This window comes from Opisthorchis viverrini (assembly GCF_000715545.1).
Source record: "Opisthorchis viverrini unplaced genomic scaffold opera_v5_42, whole genome shotgun sequence".
NCBI lineage: Eukaryota > Metazoa > Platyhelminthes > Trematoda > Opisthorchiida > Opisthorchiidae > Opisthorchis > Opisthorchis viverrini.
In genome coordinates, this window is record NW_008751698.1 from 387,076 (window position 1) to 402,214 (window position 15,139).

The following is a 15,139-nucleotide window of genomic DNA, read 5'->3' on the forward strand; positions in this document are numbered from 1 at the left end:
TTTCGCCCATACGACTTTCAAGGTTTCTAGTTGCAAAACCCCTTGAATCCTCTTTAAATCAAAATGGAACAGTAAAACTCGAGGTGCATTCATTCGATTTTGAGGGCATAAACTGAGTTACAAAAACTCGCTAGCCTCCTTGATGCGTGCCCAGTCAAAGTGTGCTGTGCGAAATTATTTTCTGCTCATCAAAATATTAGTTCATTTTTCACTGAAATGTTCTTAACACTCATATTTCGCCAACATCCTAAAATGTATTCTTTAGAGATAAGTAAAAACATTCCCTCATTCAAAAAATATTTTAGAAGAAGAATCCCACCAGTCTGCCAACTGAGCGTTCATCGTTGTTTCGTGTTTCACATTTGAAACTTTTTGGAGTTTGCCTCGGTATGCTTGTAAGATCAGTAGACATCAACACACTACTCAAAGTAGTTCGGAATAAAGAGTGATAATCTTGTATCATGATAGTTTAGTTTTTACACTGGGATACTCTGTGATAACAAATGTGAGTTCGCTTTCCATGCGTTGTAACCAGGAAACCCGCATTATTATTAGCTGCTGCATCCTCTTTCTTCCAAAACGACGAGTTGAATGGTCGGTGGGAAATAACCATATCCGCACCCATCAGCTAGTGGCACATGTTCTGTTATTAAACTGAAGAAGGTGTTTTGCGCGGTGCCGCAGGTAGCCAGTCCATGGGTCCTATAAATTTGTCCCAGAAACTGACCACCAAGTTTCTGAGCTAAGCTGCCAAATTACGACTATTTTTGCTCGCTTATTCCAGTTGCTTATTGCCAAGTGATAGCTATATCACATTATATTGCGCGGAGACATATACAAGAAAGTTAGCCACATTTGGATGGAAAGCTTCAGATTTCTCCCATGCACAAAACTAAATGGCGACCATGTTAGCGTGAACCTTAAACAGACCAGTCGAAATCTAGACGCGAGGAGTTTTTCTAACAATAGTAAATACAGGACATGGTAGGCAGAGGTGTAAGGCAACACCAAATCACAAATTGTCGTGTCACTCCAAAAAGATTCAGTGCCAGACTCTGCACATAAGTTTACCGAAACTATTTTTATCCGTAGAAGTGTCTCAGTTCCGAGAAGCACTTCTCAACAAAATCAAATGACGAAATAGCCTTGCTGGATGAGCCCCGGAATTTGAGATCAGCTTTCAAATGATTGCACAAGCACTGTGCAATGGAGAGCCCATTAAAAGTCCGACACAAGGGTTGCAACTAGTCTGGGTACACGAAAGAGCTGAGATGGTGCTATATCCTCCGCAGCTCCTTTCAGAATTTAAGGTCCTCCCTGGTCCCAAATGTGCGTTTGATGGACTATAATTGGTGCAGTGAGCTTTGGGGGTAATAACAGTGTCGTATCGTCAGAAAATGTACTGCAAACCTTAAAACTTAACAAAATAGCTAGCAAAAGCTCGACTGTGTTATTTTTCAAAATCAAGCCAGATCCTTCCTCTGATACTTGCATNTAGGTTAGCAATAAGTTCAGTCTCTAAATGCTATAACATCATGAATAAGACTGTCCCATTAAAGAGCGGGGAAAAAGAAAAGTGAAGACTTATTACAAACAGCCTTACGTTACTACTGAAATGAACCTAAAACGTTAAGTTCACGCCCTGAAATAACTACAGAAAAATCCAAGTATCATATCAGTGGAATCAATTCAATTTCATTTGCGTATTCCATTCATCATGAGCCACTCGATGAGATAGTAACTGAGGTTGTTGCGATCAGCTCGGTCGCAGTTTGTCATCTACAAGCCCCTCATGAACAAGAGTTCGAGGTTAAAAACGGTGCTTTCATGGGTAGGTGGTGGAGAGTCGAGCATAATATGCGCCTAAAGTACCACGTCTGATGAGTTTTATTTGGTGCCCTAGAGGTGTTGATCCCTATTAAAGTACTGGCTTACACACTAGTCCCTTGGAAACGTGCTACAGCACCTAACATTGCTAACAGTGCTGACACCTAACAATGCACAGAGGCACAGATGATTGAAGCCGTTAAAACGTCCTCGGTTGAGAAAAGCGAAGTTCCACAAATGTTAAATGAGAATGCTCCTTTTGCCCTATAGATAAAGCTTCTCTGTTTCAGTGAGATTCTTTTACAAAGCCATGAATTGTGCACGTTGGCAAGAGCCACTCATACCCTGGTAATGTGTGCGCACTCACTTCTGTCATGGTAAAGACAGTTCACACAGCTGCCTAGATAGGTAAACCAGTAAGTAAACTTGAAGCTACCAGGAGGAATAGAATGACTGACAATCCTGAAGCAGTACTTTGAAATTCAAAGTAGCAAAACGCACATAGAAACTACCGTTTTAATTGCAAATTCAGTTCAAAGAAAGTTCTGTGCAGGGATAAACGCTAAATAACAAGAGAATGGTGTCAGCTTATTCCTAGTCCGCTCGTCTTCTATATTCTCTATATTATATATGTTCTATATTCTGAATATCTTGACATTATGTAGATGACACAATCCTTGCGATGAAACGACATTAGTTTAGTTATTTTTACTAATATCTACATGAACTGAATTTACATGGTGATAGAGCCGACGTCGGGTAGTCTGGCATTCTTAGACTGCATGACACGAGGTCTGGGAGACTAAAGACCACAATGTTCTAGAAGCCAACTGACACTGGGACACTTTTGAAATACTCGCTTGCCTATCCGAAATCGGCACAGAAGAAGTTGGCCGGACAACATCCCAAATTGAAGTAAAGAACAAGATTTAGGGTGGTGGATGTTCGACCAGTTTTACTGGGCGTCAATTGTGAAGGGTGGTGGTGCCGGTGGCGAAACACAATAAGGAATGGAATAGGACTGCTGTTATTCTGTATAAACCAGGGACATCGGAAGTCATCCGAAAGATTTTAGATGAAGTTCACATAACAGTTGCTTTCCGGAAGGAGAACGCCGCGTTCCACACTGATGCAATTGAAGGACAGTCCCCGGAGCACAGAACTAGGGTCTGTGTACAAAATTAAGTGTAACGATGAACTAAGGGTTATATATGACGGACGGCCAGGGAACTTCGCACCAGAAAAATAGCACAGGATAAAAGTAAACAAGCACATAACAGTTGCTTTCCGGAAGGAGAACGCCGCGTTCCACACTGATGCAATTGAAGGACAGTCCCCGGAGCACAGAACTAGGGTCTGTGTACAAAATTAAGTGTAACGATGAACTAAGGGTTATATATGACGGACGGCCAGGGAACTTCGCACCAGAAAAATAGCCCAGGATAAAAATAAACAAGCCACCAAGAATCGCAGATGAATATTGAGCGTTAGTGAAGGACTCGGCAACGAGAGGACATACAGTGGACACGGGACACAAAATAAATTAAGAAAATGCCGAGGTTTTAAGGCAACGACTATGATCTAGGCCACAGAGCCTGATGGCCATGGTGATTGTAATCACCAAGCATCCCAGTCTAAATAGAATAGAAAGCGCAGAACTGGCAGGCATGCGGAGAACGGTTTTGTATAAGCCGAGCTGACACGTGTTGTTGTATAGTTATCAGTTACCACGTGGCTTAAATATGAATTGCACCTAATCTCACCCACCTTCCAACCCACCCCCAACTAAATTGTGGGAACACTCTTAAGTACACATAGACCAAATAAATCGGCCAGTGGCACCCAAGGTGAATCTGCGATTGAAGCATTTCGAAGTAGAAGAGTAAGTATCCAAACCCGATGAAAAATTATTTGAACTTCTCCCAACCCATCAACCGTAAAATTTAGACAACCACACCAACCGATAAGAGCCTTTAATTGACTTTCAACACTGACCAAGAGTTGAGGTCTTACTGGTTGGTTCTTTGTCTGCCTTCAAACCTTGCCAACTTGAAAACCTGCTCACTTGTCTTGATGAAGCTTTTGCGTCAAAGATAAAAACTACCGATCTTTGCCAAGCCATTCTGAAACTCTTGGCTATAATCAAGCTCTATTTTGCAGTATACAAATTCGATAGTTTGTAACAGACACTTTTATCCTATCAACAGATGGCTAGAGACTAAAATGCTCAAAATTATTTCTCCAAAGCCCTCTGCGGTTTCCACAACGATACAACTCTTCAACCGATTCTGATAGTCATGCTGGTTGCTGGACACATTTGTACGGTCTATCGTGTTGATGGAATACCTTATCTAATTGGTGAAACGTATGGAGACAAACCATCACCCTTAAGTGTTAGGTAAATGAGGTCCCAATCCGTTCGTTATTATTCCTAAATGACAAATCGGTTGCTAATTCGGAAACAAATCGCGACTGGAGGCGATGAGAGTGGTCACCTCACACGGACAGTTTTCATGTAATTCCGGAACGACCGCCATGGCTTCTTTGCCAGAACCATGGATTGCTTGTAAGATCAAAAAAGTACGAACGGTCTCAAAAATGCGGTCAAAATAACAAAGTTCGCAGTGTTTTATTAGTTCTGTCAACCCATATAGCACATTGCGGCTATGTGCGCCAACGATATATGGTGTAAAGCATAAATCCAACCCAGATGTCAAGAATGAATTCATTCGTGTTGCATCATCCCACTAGCCGTGCTGAAGGTGCTATTTAACACGAATGAGACATCCAAATATACACTGATTTCCTGCCAGAAACCGCACATGACTAAATGGATTTCAGGTATCTCTGTTGAAGCTTGTTCTAAATTTTCCTGATTTGAATAACTCAAAGATGATAGTGATTCACTCCAAAGTACCTGACAAAAATAAAGCACAACACAATGATTCACAAACAGGTTGATCAACCGCATTTGTTGGTGTTCCAAGCTGCCAAATCCCTTTGGGCATTCTTTGGCCAATCATGATTAAGGTCTAAGTTGTGCCCGCACTACGCCTGCGGTCACGTAAGCCATACGTTTTCAAACAAGCTCATAGGAACTGTGCGCTGATTTCTAGCCCCAACCCCTGGCCTTAAACGTCCGCGAGGTGCAACATTTGGCTTGATCACAGTTGTCATCTTCACTAGAGGTTTATATGCTGAGTTTTCATTGCTGAAGAAGTTCTTTCTAACTTTTTTGGCATACCACATTGCTTTTAATATTTCTGAAGAAGCTTCAATAGCACACCACCGGTTTTTCTCGGTTTAGAACTCGATAGTTAGGCTTAGTCCCCAACCTAATCCAAAAGGGAGTATATTTTGCTACTTACTTTCTTCACTCAAAGGGGTTCTCTCAAAATTTTTAGGTAACACGAACACGACACAGAAAATGTATGGTTCGCCAATGTTTTCTTGTCTTATTTGTACTATGTTATAAATTAGCACATACATCTTTGATTAGCATGTCAACCGTAAAGCTTTCACAAACAGCGATATGTGCCGGTAATGTTTGGCAGTTCTAATGGTCGCCTATAAATGTATCCTAAATCAGCTAAGTCTATTACAATAACTCAAGTAAATTCTTATTTACCAAGTAGATGGATGCATCAATTAATCATCCAGCAGATGAAATGGCAATTTCGTTCATGCTTTATTATTGTCCTAGTTTGAAACTATGGATGAATTTATGAAAGCAGTTCCAATGGTTAGACACTGACCCAACCCCTATTGGCCATTTCGCTCAGTTGAGTATCCTAGTGAGACAGAAAACTGGGAACAGATTAAATACTGAAAAGCGAAGGTAAGGAGCCTCTCTAGAAGTTAGTCAAAAAATCAGTAATCTTCATGTCTACCACGGAAGAAATGCAGTTACTGGGTATACATTATTCGAAACACACTAACAAAAATAAGGTGGTTTACGTCCAGCCGACTGAAAATATCCACCAGTAACAACCAAACATTCCTTAGTCCAACAACTCAAACCTCAGAACAACTACGTGGATTCTAAGCCCAGTTTTGTTCGTGAAGTATTTTGAAGAAAACCAAAAACCACTGAAAATCCGTAATGCACAGCCCTCATATGAATCTTGGAATCGTCGTGGCTGCGAAATATTCCTAACTGCCTTGCCGTTCAGTTTTTACCTTGAGATCTTGTCATTCACCTAGGTGATCACAGGGCGTAGCCTAAAGTACACCCGAATTCTGTGGAAATTCTTTCGGATAATATGCAGTCAAAGTCATCTATCCGTGAAGCATTTGAAGCAGAATTAGAATTTTAATATTTATATTGTTGTATTTCCTTTTGCACCGCAGGCACGTGCATTAGATGGTGATCGTGTTGACAGGTAGATTTTTCCGATGGGTCTTCGTTGGTCGATTTGATTACGATGTGATAACATATGAGATCAGCAATACGCCGTTCTTTCAGGCTTAAACACTAAATGGCCTATAAGCAGACAGTAAGGTTAGATATGGCCTGCAGAAGAGTAGTATGACTCGTTCTTTTAAGTTCCAGCATCATAAGCTTGTTTGTCCGCTTACTTATTGCACTTTATTGGTTCGCTGGTAAAGAACATTTCACATTTCACTTTTGTCTTTCAGCCAGTAAATTTAGGATCCAGGTGACCAAGCAAGCTTGTCCAAAGCGGAGTTAGCATCTAAGCCCTTCGGTAGACATGAAACCAGATAATACTCCTAACTCTAAGCAGACATCTATGATGGGTTCGAAAATGCTCCACCCATAGAAGCACTTCTTCTTGAAGGGCGTTATTCATCACCAATTCAGCGTGCGGATCGCAACGTTCACTCAGACTGGGGTGGGGTGGGGGTGGGTTTAAGTGGCATCCTTTGGAATATGGTGGGATAGCAAATGAACTAGCCATTTATTACTGCTGCAGGTTTTGAGGGAAACATCCTCACGTATAGTTGTGGATCTAGATCATTCTTTTCAATCTCACTCATCTAAGTCAATACGCGTCTGTCGGTTCTTCTATCCTGCTAGTATAGAAAAATGGGAAGCATGAGGCAGGTTAAGTTTTATGACAAATTTCTAGAGAACGATGTTGCTTCTTACTAACTCTACTTCTTCTGTGGTAACTCTACTTTCAGTGTTACCACGATTACAATAAAACAGAAGACTGTGTGCGCATCCAGAAGCAACAAGTCAACTTCAGTCAGTGGCATTTTGTTCGTGCGAAAAAAAGTGTATCAACTGAGTTTATGGAACAAGGTTTCCCAATGGAGGTAATTTCCTCATTCTGGGACAGTTGCTTTATCGTGCTTTCTTTTGTAGGTCGAACCACCCATTTGTAGAAGAAGAATGTTACCAGGTAGGCTCAGGAGGGTGATGGTTTCCCGAGATTGGTCATGATGAATAAGCACCTATGCATTCAAACTTGTCTTCCCAATGCGGATTGTTCCTAGGCTGAAAGACGGATTAAAGTTATTAACCGAGAGGTATCGTTTCACCTTTAGTCCGCTTCATCTCTGACATCATAGCTTGATTAAGCATTGGCTTGCTGCACTTCAACTTCAGAGAAGACATTTTTAGGTTTATGATTGTAATTTTTAGGCTCCTAAATGTAAAGGGATTTAAGTTAGCTCAACTGACCCCCAGTGAAGTGGACACAAGCTGGAAACCTTGAAAACAACTATAGTACTTTTTTAGATCGCTCACGTCGCCATGGTATCACGCAGTTAAGAATGCTAGGAACTATTGGAAACTGGGTTACCGAAAATAAAAGCTGGGATAACTTTCTCACTCGGTAAAATCGTTCCATATCATTGCAGCCCCCCAACAAGCACTCTTTTAGTTCTCATTTATTTCAATCATATTGGTCATAAGCAATATTACCGTAACCAAACGATATGGGCGAATATAAACATTAAATAAATAATACTAACTTTCTTGGGATACACAGACAGGATTTGTAAACCTAGACAGAAGAAATTCAAAGGCCAGCCTTAAATTTCAGTCACAGGCCTCCCGGTTGGCAGTTTTACATACCAACTAATGAACTACCTCGGGATCTCTTAATCAAAATTGATTAAACTGACATCAAATATAAAACATTTTTCTTCTTCATTCCGATCGTTGTGTATCGCTTATACAGGAGTTAAATTGCTTCATCATTAGAACCGTAAAGGTTAATTTCTGCTTGAAATCTCCCAAATAAATTTATTACCTTAACCTAGAGAAACCGCTGAAAACTTACTGTTAATTATATTCGCGCTTTACTCTTTTCTACTTGGAATCTTCATAATCCCCGGCATTTGCATACATATATATAGATATGCCATGCATGTGAAGAATAACTGCAGAGGCTTTCCTAATCTGGTTTGTGAAATTGTAGATATAATCTGATTCGCATTTAGCTGACATGATGGTTTGTTTACTATCATAGTTTGCGTCATAGATAGCCGGAAAAAGAGGCCCTGACACAGCTACGGCGGTGAGAGTGAATGTGCATCCTTATTTTACGGTGCACACGTACAAATCAGCTCAATTGTTGCATGTGCTGTTCTGGAAAACGATACACCTGTGTGCATGGAAAATCAGAGCTCATATTTTTCGGGCGTCAGAGCATCGAACACTTAAACTTGAGTGGAGCAAATAGCCATTAATGTTGGAACGTGGGGATAGAATACTAATGAAAAGCGATGTTTTACATCAATGTGCTATAGCTTGGCATTCGGAGGACTGGCTCTGTATTGCTTCTCAGTGCACTAGATAACCTCAGGACATGGCTCTTCTTCGTGAAGATTGCTCTAAAATGTTTGCTGTGACTTCAAAATCTGATCATTAAAGTTGCCTTTCCTAAGTCTTCTCTTTCTAAAATGCCTGTATGTTTTACAATATGTCCGACAAACTGGACTATTTCAGAATTTCAACGTCCAGAAGGAAAATTACGCGCAGCAAAACGCCCAAACCCATGTAAGTTTTAATACCATTGGACATTGTGGTACTTCGCTTTCAAGGATATATTGGCGGGTCAAAGGTGAAATGCAGATAAAGAACCGTAGACCTAACAGCTCCAGTAGATTTGCTATTACTCACTGAACCCATATTACTCGCCTGTTGTTTCTCCTCGTGCCTCGTATGGGGAAATAATGTGGGCGTTTGAAATGAGTCTTAAATTGCTTCACAAATACGATGATCAACGGAGTTGATACTATGGAAGGATAAGGGGCGCTCCCAGGTTGACATGTATGTGGCGAGAGGTGCCCTCAGAAGTCCAGTTTGTTGGGCTGGTGGGCCAACATTAGATGGTGTCCTGAAAGACAATGATTGTATGAAAGCACTAGAATTTCGTCCCAAGAGTTGCTTTAGTTATTTAGGCATCACCAATCTCTTCAGGAAAATAACTCGACCTTTGTTAGCCTCTACTCTTGGATTTCAGAATTAGCTTTGTTGTGATTCGTCCGAACAAGTAATTTTTTGATTGAGTGTCTCTTATCCAGAGTTACCGAACTTGTGCATCATACCGGCTCCGAGGACGAAGGTATGCTGTATAAGTCCAAGGAGATATCTTTAACCCAAACTGTTCAGATGTTTGGTCAATATACCTAAGAAAGTGCTTCTCTTAGAGAAAAGTTATGCGGACGACAGTCAACAGCTTACAGATTCCCGTGTAAAAATACCTGACGGGTATCCCTCAAGAGTTTTCACAACAGTGTACGAATAACACTTTAATTTATTGCTCAATAGAATGTGGCCCTTTGTTGCCTGGCAGATGGTTCTTACAATACGCTTTCGTCAGTGAGGAAACTGGATCCCAAATTTAAACATACTCGGTCAGCCGTGGAGACTTAAGTCTAAATGCAAAAACAAGTTATTCTAATAGGATGACAACCAGAGTCGAAAAACTTCTCAGGTTTGTAACTCTTCACTTGATTTGACTTTGGCAGTGTTTTCCACAGCAGCGGTTTTCATGACCTAGCATTTGAAAAAATATAAATAAATTGCGCTAAATACACTCACTTTCATATCCACTTGGTTATCACGGGAGACTGTAATGAATATCTCGTTTATGATATTCTTCAACAGAACATGCTGCATGAATGCCGCCTCGTTTCTCAGTTGGTGAGATATTCGAGATATCGAAGTAAACTAAATTGATTCGCAACTGAATCTATTTGTCGAAGAGCTGTCCAACTTGAGTCCCACTAGAACATAAGGTTGGCGGAAACTCTATGACTGAGCCCGAAATTGAGCGAAACCGGTCGTGGGCTGTCGAAAAATTTCCAGCAACCTTATGAGTAGTCACCTTTATGAAAATAAGTAAATCACATTAAAACCCCTGAAAGAATACATTTTACTGCAAATTGATACGGGAGGCTGAACTAAATCAAACTCGCGGAACGCGCGAGCCTGATGAACTTTACAGTGTTTCCCGTCAAGATAGCATATTGACTTATGTTCCAATGTCCACAGCTTTGATGCAGGCATCCCTGGCTATCAACAAGTTGGGTACATATAAACGCTGCTTCGGAAGCCTTAGTGTTTACTATCTGGAATTAATCCATTGTTTTCTGAACCTCATGATTTTGGTAACGCTCAAAAGAACATTTCTGGTGAGTAATTGGTTGCAACAATTGAAAATGAATGCAATACTATCTCGTTTAATCAGTATTCCTTCCACTAATTTGAGACCACGGGGATGTAAGCTGTCCACATCAAGAGATCTAATCACTTATTTCATCCTGTCTACTGAAAACCAATGAGGTAAGCTGCATTAGATGCAATGATGTGTCATGTTACTGCAATGTATTTTTAGCTTTGAGTACCTCCGCGAGGTCTGTTGTTATTGCTGTTCGATGCGTTCTAAGTTTTGAGCACTAGCAGGAAGAGATTAAACCTTGCAATGTGGTGACGGTTTGCGCACCTCAGCGACCAACTGAGCTATACTGAGGGGTGTCCCCGCGACACTCACAGAGTCTCCCATACTAGGTCGGTCAATGGTCAGAGGTCTGACGAACACAGTCTCCTTGTATTCCAGGTTGGGGTTGAAACATGTGGCGACTTGCTTCGTAGAAATGGTAATAAATTTGCATTTGCCGCCAAACGACGCTTCTCGCGGTTAGGCTCTTGAGACGGAAGCTTTGGTGCGGGACCCTAATCATCCTCCAGTGTAGGTGTGGGCGTCCGGACAACATCCCGGCCCACGTACAACCATACCACATACAACTAATAATACCCTCATGTCACATCAGCCGGGTCAAATTATCCGCTGCATACGACAGGGTGGGCAAGCCTCTCTGGGGCCTCTCTTCTTTCTCTTTCATATAATTTTTCTTCCCCCCTTACTCCCCGCCCCAGTAATAACACTCCCCTTGTAGAACCGGCACTTAGGACTGATGACTTCATTCGTCCTGCATTGGTTTTGCGTGTAACATCTACTCACACGGCGCTTACATGATGAGGTATCTCGAAACCATTCTTCAAGTCTTGATGTCCAGTCTATCTGGCCTCCTTCAATGTCCACCCACTAAAGCTGGCAGGACAAAAAGTTGCTCTTGCTCTCACACTGAACTCGCTTGGCATTCACTTGTGCTGTGTATCAGAAACAATAATTCAAGATGTAAGCACGGTGGTTGAGCCCCATCAGTCTCTACTTGCCTCCGGCTACGCATATCTGGTGATACAGAGGCAGCTGCAGGAGGATTTGCAGAGGTTGGGATCGTCCCAGGCCATCGGACGGAAGTATCCTTGCTTGATTGGATACCTGTTGCTAGTCGCCTCTGTGTGGTTCGTCCGGCAACGTCTGTGAAGGAGTTTCACAAGGTAAAAAATGACCGGTCTGTTTATCGTGTCTGCTTACCCACCAACTGATTGTAGCTCAGAGGCCTTCATGGTCAGGTTTTTGCGATGCCATGAGTGCCCCGTTGCGGCGAGCTAAAAGTTCACACATCGCGGTAGTTGCCGGAGATATGAACGCACCAGTTGGCAGCTTTAGCGTATCTGAGACTCAGCCAAGACATAGACCGGTTTAGCGTATCTGAGACTCAGCCAAGACATCGACATAGACCGAACTCATTACGTGCGGACACTGGTGATTGACTGCTTCAGCTGTGCGTTGTTCGCTAGGCGTTTTGTGAAGTATTAACTTCTAAAATAGCTGAAGTTGTCTGGCCACATGTCCCACTACAGCATGCCGACAAGAAACTCGAGTCGGTCACATTGCCATTAGTTACTAACGGCGCAAGTCAGTAACTGACTGCCGGTCATTCTGGAACATGTTTGTGGATTCCAATAACGAACTCATCCGACGTCGCTCCTCCCTACGTCGCTTCTCTACGCGTAATGTGCGGACGAATGATTTGACAATTGAGAAACTGGCGAAGAACTTACAAGAGTCGTCTTTTTATGTCTTCCAAATGCCCCACCACCAAATATCAACTCATACGGCGCTTGTCTGATCTGTTTGCTTTCATTTGGGAAAAGGAGTCTGTTTCAGACAACTGGGGAGATTCGATGATAGTGCCAATTTTCAGAAAAGGGGCTCTTAGTCGATCGGTTGATTTGGCAATTTGTGCAAAGGAATATCGAGAAATTGAAGCCCATCGTTCCCCCTATTGTCTTCCTACTCACTGTAGCTCTGAATCTACCAAGGACAGTTTCTACGAAGCTCCAGCTGTCCTCTTACAATTGGCTAAATTTGGCTTTTAACTGTAGCCGCTGTTGACGTAAAAACTCTGGCAAGTAGGCTAAGCGCTGCAGAGATCAAACTTCGTGGTCGTGATGGGTTGGGCACCGGAAAATGTACGCTACAGATGTGTGCCGACTAGGAACTGTCATTTGACAGTACCTAGCCCCTGAACAGCGGAAATTGTTTAACTACGTAATACCCACTAACGAACCAGTCACGAACCAAAATAGACTACGTTCCGTAGGTTACTGATGGCGCGGACTGATCATTGCTTGTCTCCCCTTCTGCAATATCAGCGCGGAATCCGACTGTACACTTGTCGTCGCATTTCATCGAGTTCTTAGTTCTACTCAAAACACAGACATTTTCCTTATCCAATGAGGAGCTCGTGAACCCAGAAACCAAACAAGTCCATCAGAACAGACTTCTCGAACTCCCGCTTGCCTGTGTGTTGCCGAACGTTAATTTTCACTGAAGACGGGTATCCAAAGCACTACTCGGCGCCGGAACTTCTGTCTGCAATTCAATCCGGCCAACCTGATCCACGGACCGGCTCTCTGATAGGACTCTGGCTTTGCTTGGGGCCCGCCGACATATTTATCCTATCTGTATCCACAACACAACTGAACGTATCGTAAAATTTAGTGCCCGTGCACACTGGAAATCCCGGTAGATTCAAAAGACTAAAGGAATGGACGATGAAGAAACTGATGGAAACCTCAGTAGGTGCTTTAAGTCGATTCGTTCAAACTTTCTCGGACTCCTCTTGTCCTCTGATGTCCAGCAAACTGGAACCTTCGAATCGTTGGGCACAATATTTTCAACACAAATTCAGTTGGTTATTTGCTACCTTAATCCGGAATCCTGGTCTTCTGCAAAAAGCTGAATATCAGAGAGAGAAATCCGCTTCAACCGCAGAAACGTCCCACTGTACATCTCTACTCAAGCGTCATCGTCTTCTTGGTTGTGTTGAACCCTGTTTGCTCTGTTCAAGGACTGTGGTGAATTCCTTAGCTACGGCCTGTCTGGTCCATTTATGTTTATCTGTGGATAAGCCACCGTTTCAGACGGCTGGGGTGAGTCAATGGCAGTGCTTATCTTAAAAAGAGTACCCATAGAGAATGCATTAACCATCGGATTGTCACTTTGACTTCCGACTTAACAAGGTTGACGGCATCACAGACTTTTCGGCATCGTACGACGGCATGCAAATCTCTGACTGATGAAGGTTAAGCGGGATTTCCAAAAGGAGTTCGCCGCATCTTCACAGTCTGTCAAGTGTTAGAGCAATGCCATATATGAATGCTGCACACAGTATTGCTCTTTCAGTCAGCTCTTTCAGCTCGATTCAGCCAGTCGATTATCGCTCAACATGGAGTCTTCCATACATACATAATCCTGTCCCTATACTAACATACTTCGGGCCATTCGAGAGTGTATAGTGGGGCCTTTGTAGGCATTCCTACAAAATGTGATGTCCGACAAGGATACTCACTCTTTCTTGCTTAGCGAAGGAAGCAAACGCTGGGAGATTTACAAACCGCTGGTGTTCAAATTGTTCTTATGATAGCCTTGTCCACTTGGTGAGGGTGAATGTGAGGCATAGATCCCACTGAATAAACTGGCCATAATCGTACCGTCCTTCAGCATGCACTTTGCAATTTTAACGTGCAAAGTGCAGTCTCAGAAAACTCCGTCCTTGAACAAGCCGATTGTAATTAAAGGAAGGGCAGGTTGTGGAATAGTTGACATACCTCGGTATTTGTAGTAGCTCCGATGAGAGGGCCTGATGAAGTGCGGGCACGAATGTTGAAGGCGCGAATCATGCTTGTTGATTTTCAGCAATTGTGACGTCAGAAAGATATGTCACCTAGCCTCAGAATTACTCTGTACCAGGTCGAACTAGGGGTTGTATTGTTGTATGCGGACAGTTCATATTAGGCGTCTCCAGGTTTTTGACCACCAAAATGTTGTTATCGGATGGCCTCAATGGATTCGAAACGAGGCACTTCGGAAACTGGTGTTTGTTAATGCAGCGGGTACATCAAGTGCGGCATGATCAAGTACGGTGGCTCGGTCATGTGTTTTGCATGCCGGAACTCAGTCCACAGGGACGAGTTTTGTTCTTCAGAGTGGCGCCAGCTATGAGGTGGACAACGTGTGACTTGGCGGAAGGTTGTGGAAGATATTAATGAGAGAGTAAGTGTTGCCGGTACATCCGCCTTCCAGGATGCGTTTTCCGTGACTCCCCACTGTGCTTCACTGGATACATTGCGAGATATCAGTGTAGTTTGTACTGACGGTTTATTTCCAGAATAGTTTGGGTGTGTAAACACCCAAAAAAGCTTGAGAAAGAGCAGCATCACCTACTCTTTTCTTTGCCCTTCACCTTAAAGCTTCAGGTATAATTATATAGACTTTGTATTTGTATGACAGTAAAACACCATTGTTCACACTGATATTGCCATCGCCGATGGGGACGTAGAATTTTTCCGCTGGTTAAGTGGAATTACGGTGTTTTGGAAGCCATAGCATTCACGGTTCTATCATATATATATATATATATATATATATATATATATAAGATACACAGGAGAAGGTATACTCTACTACAATCCGTACGCTGT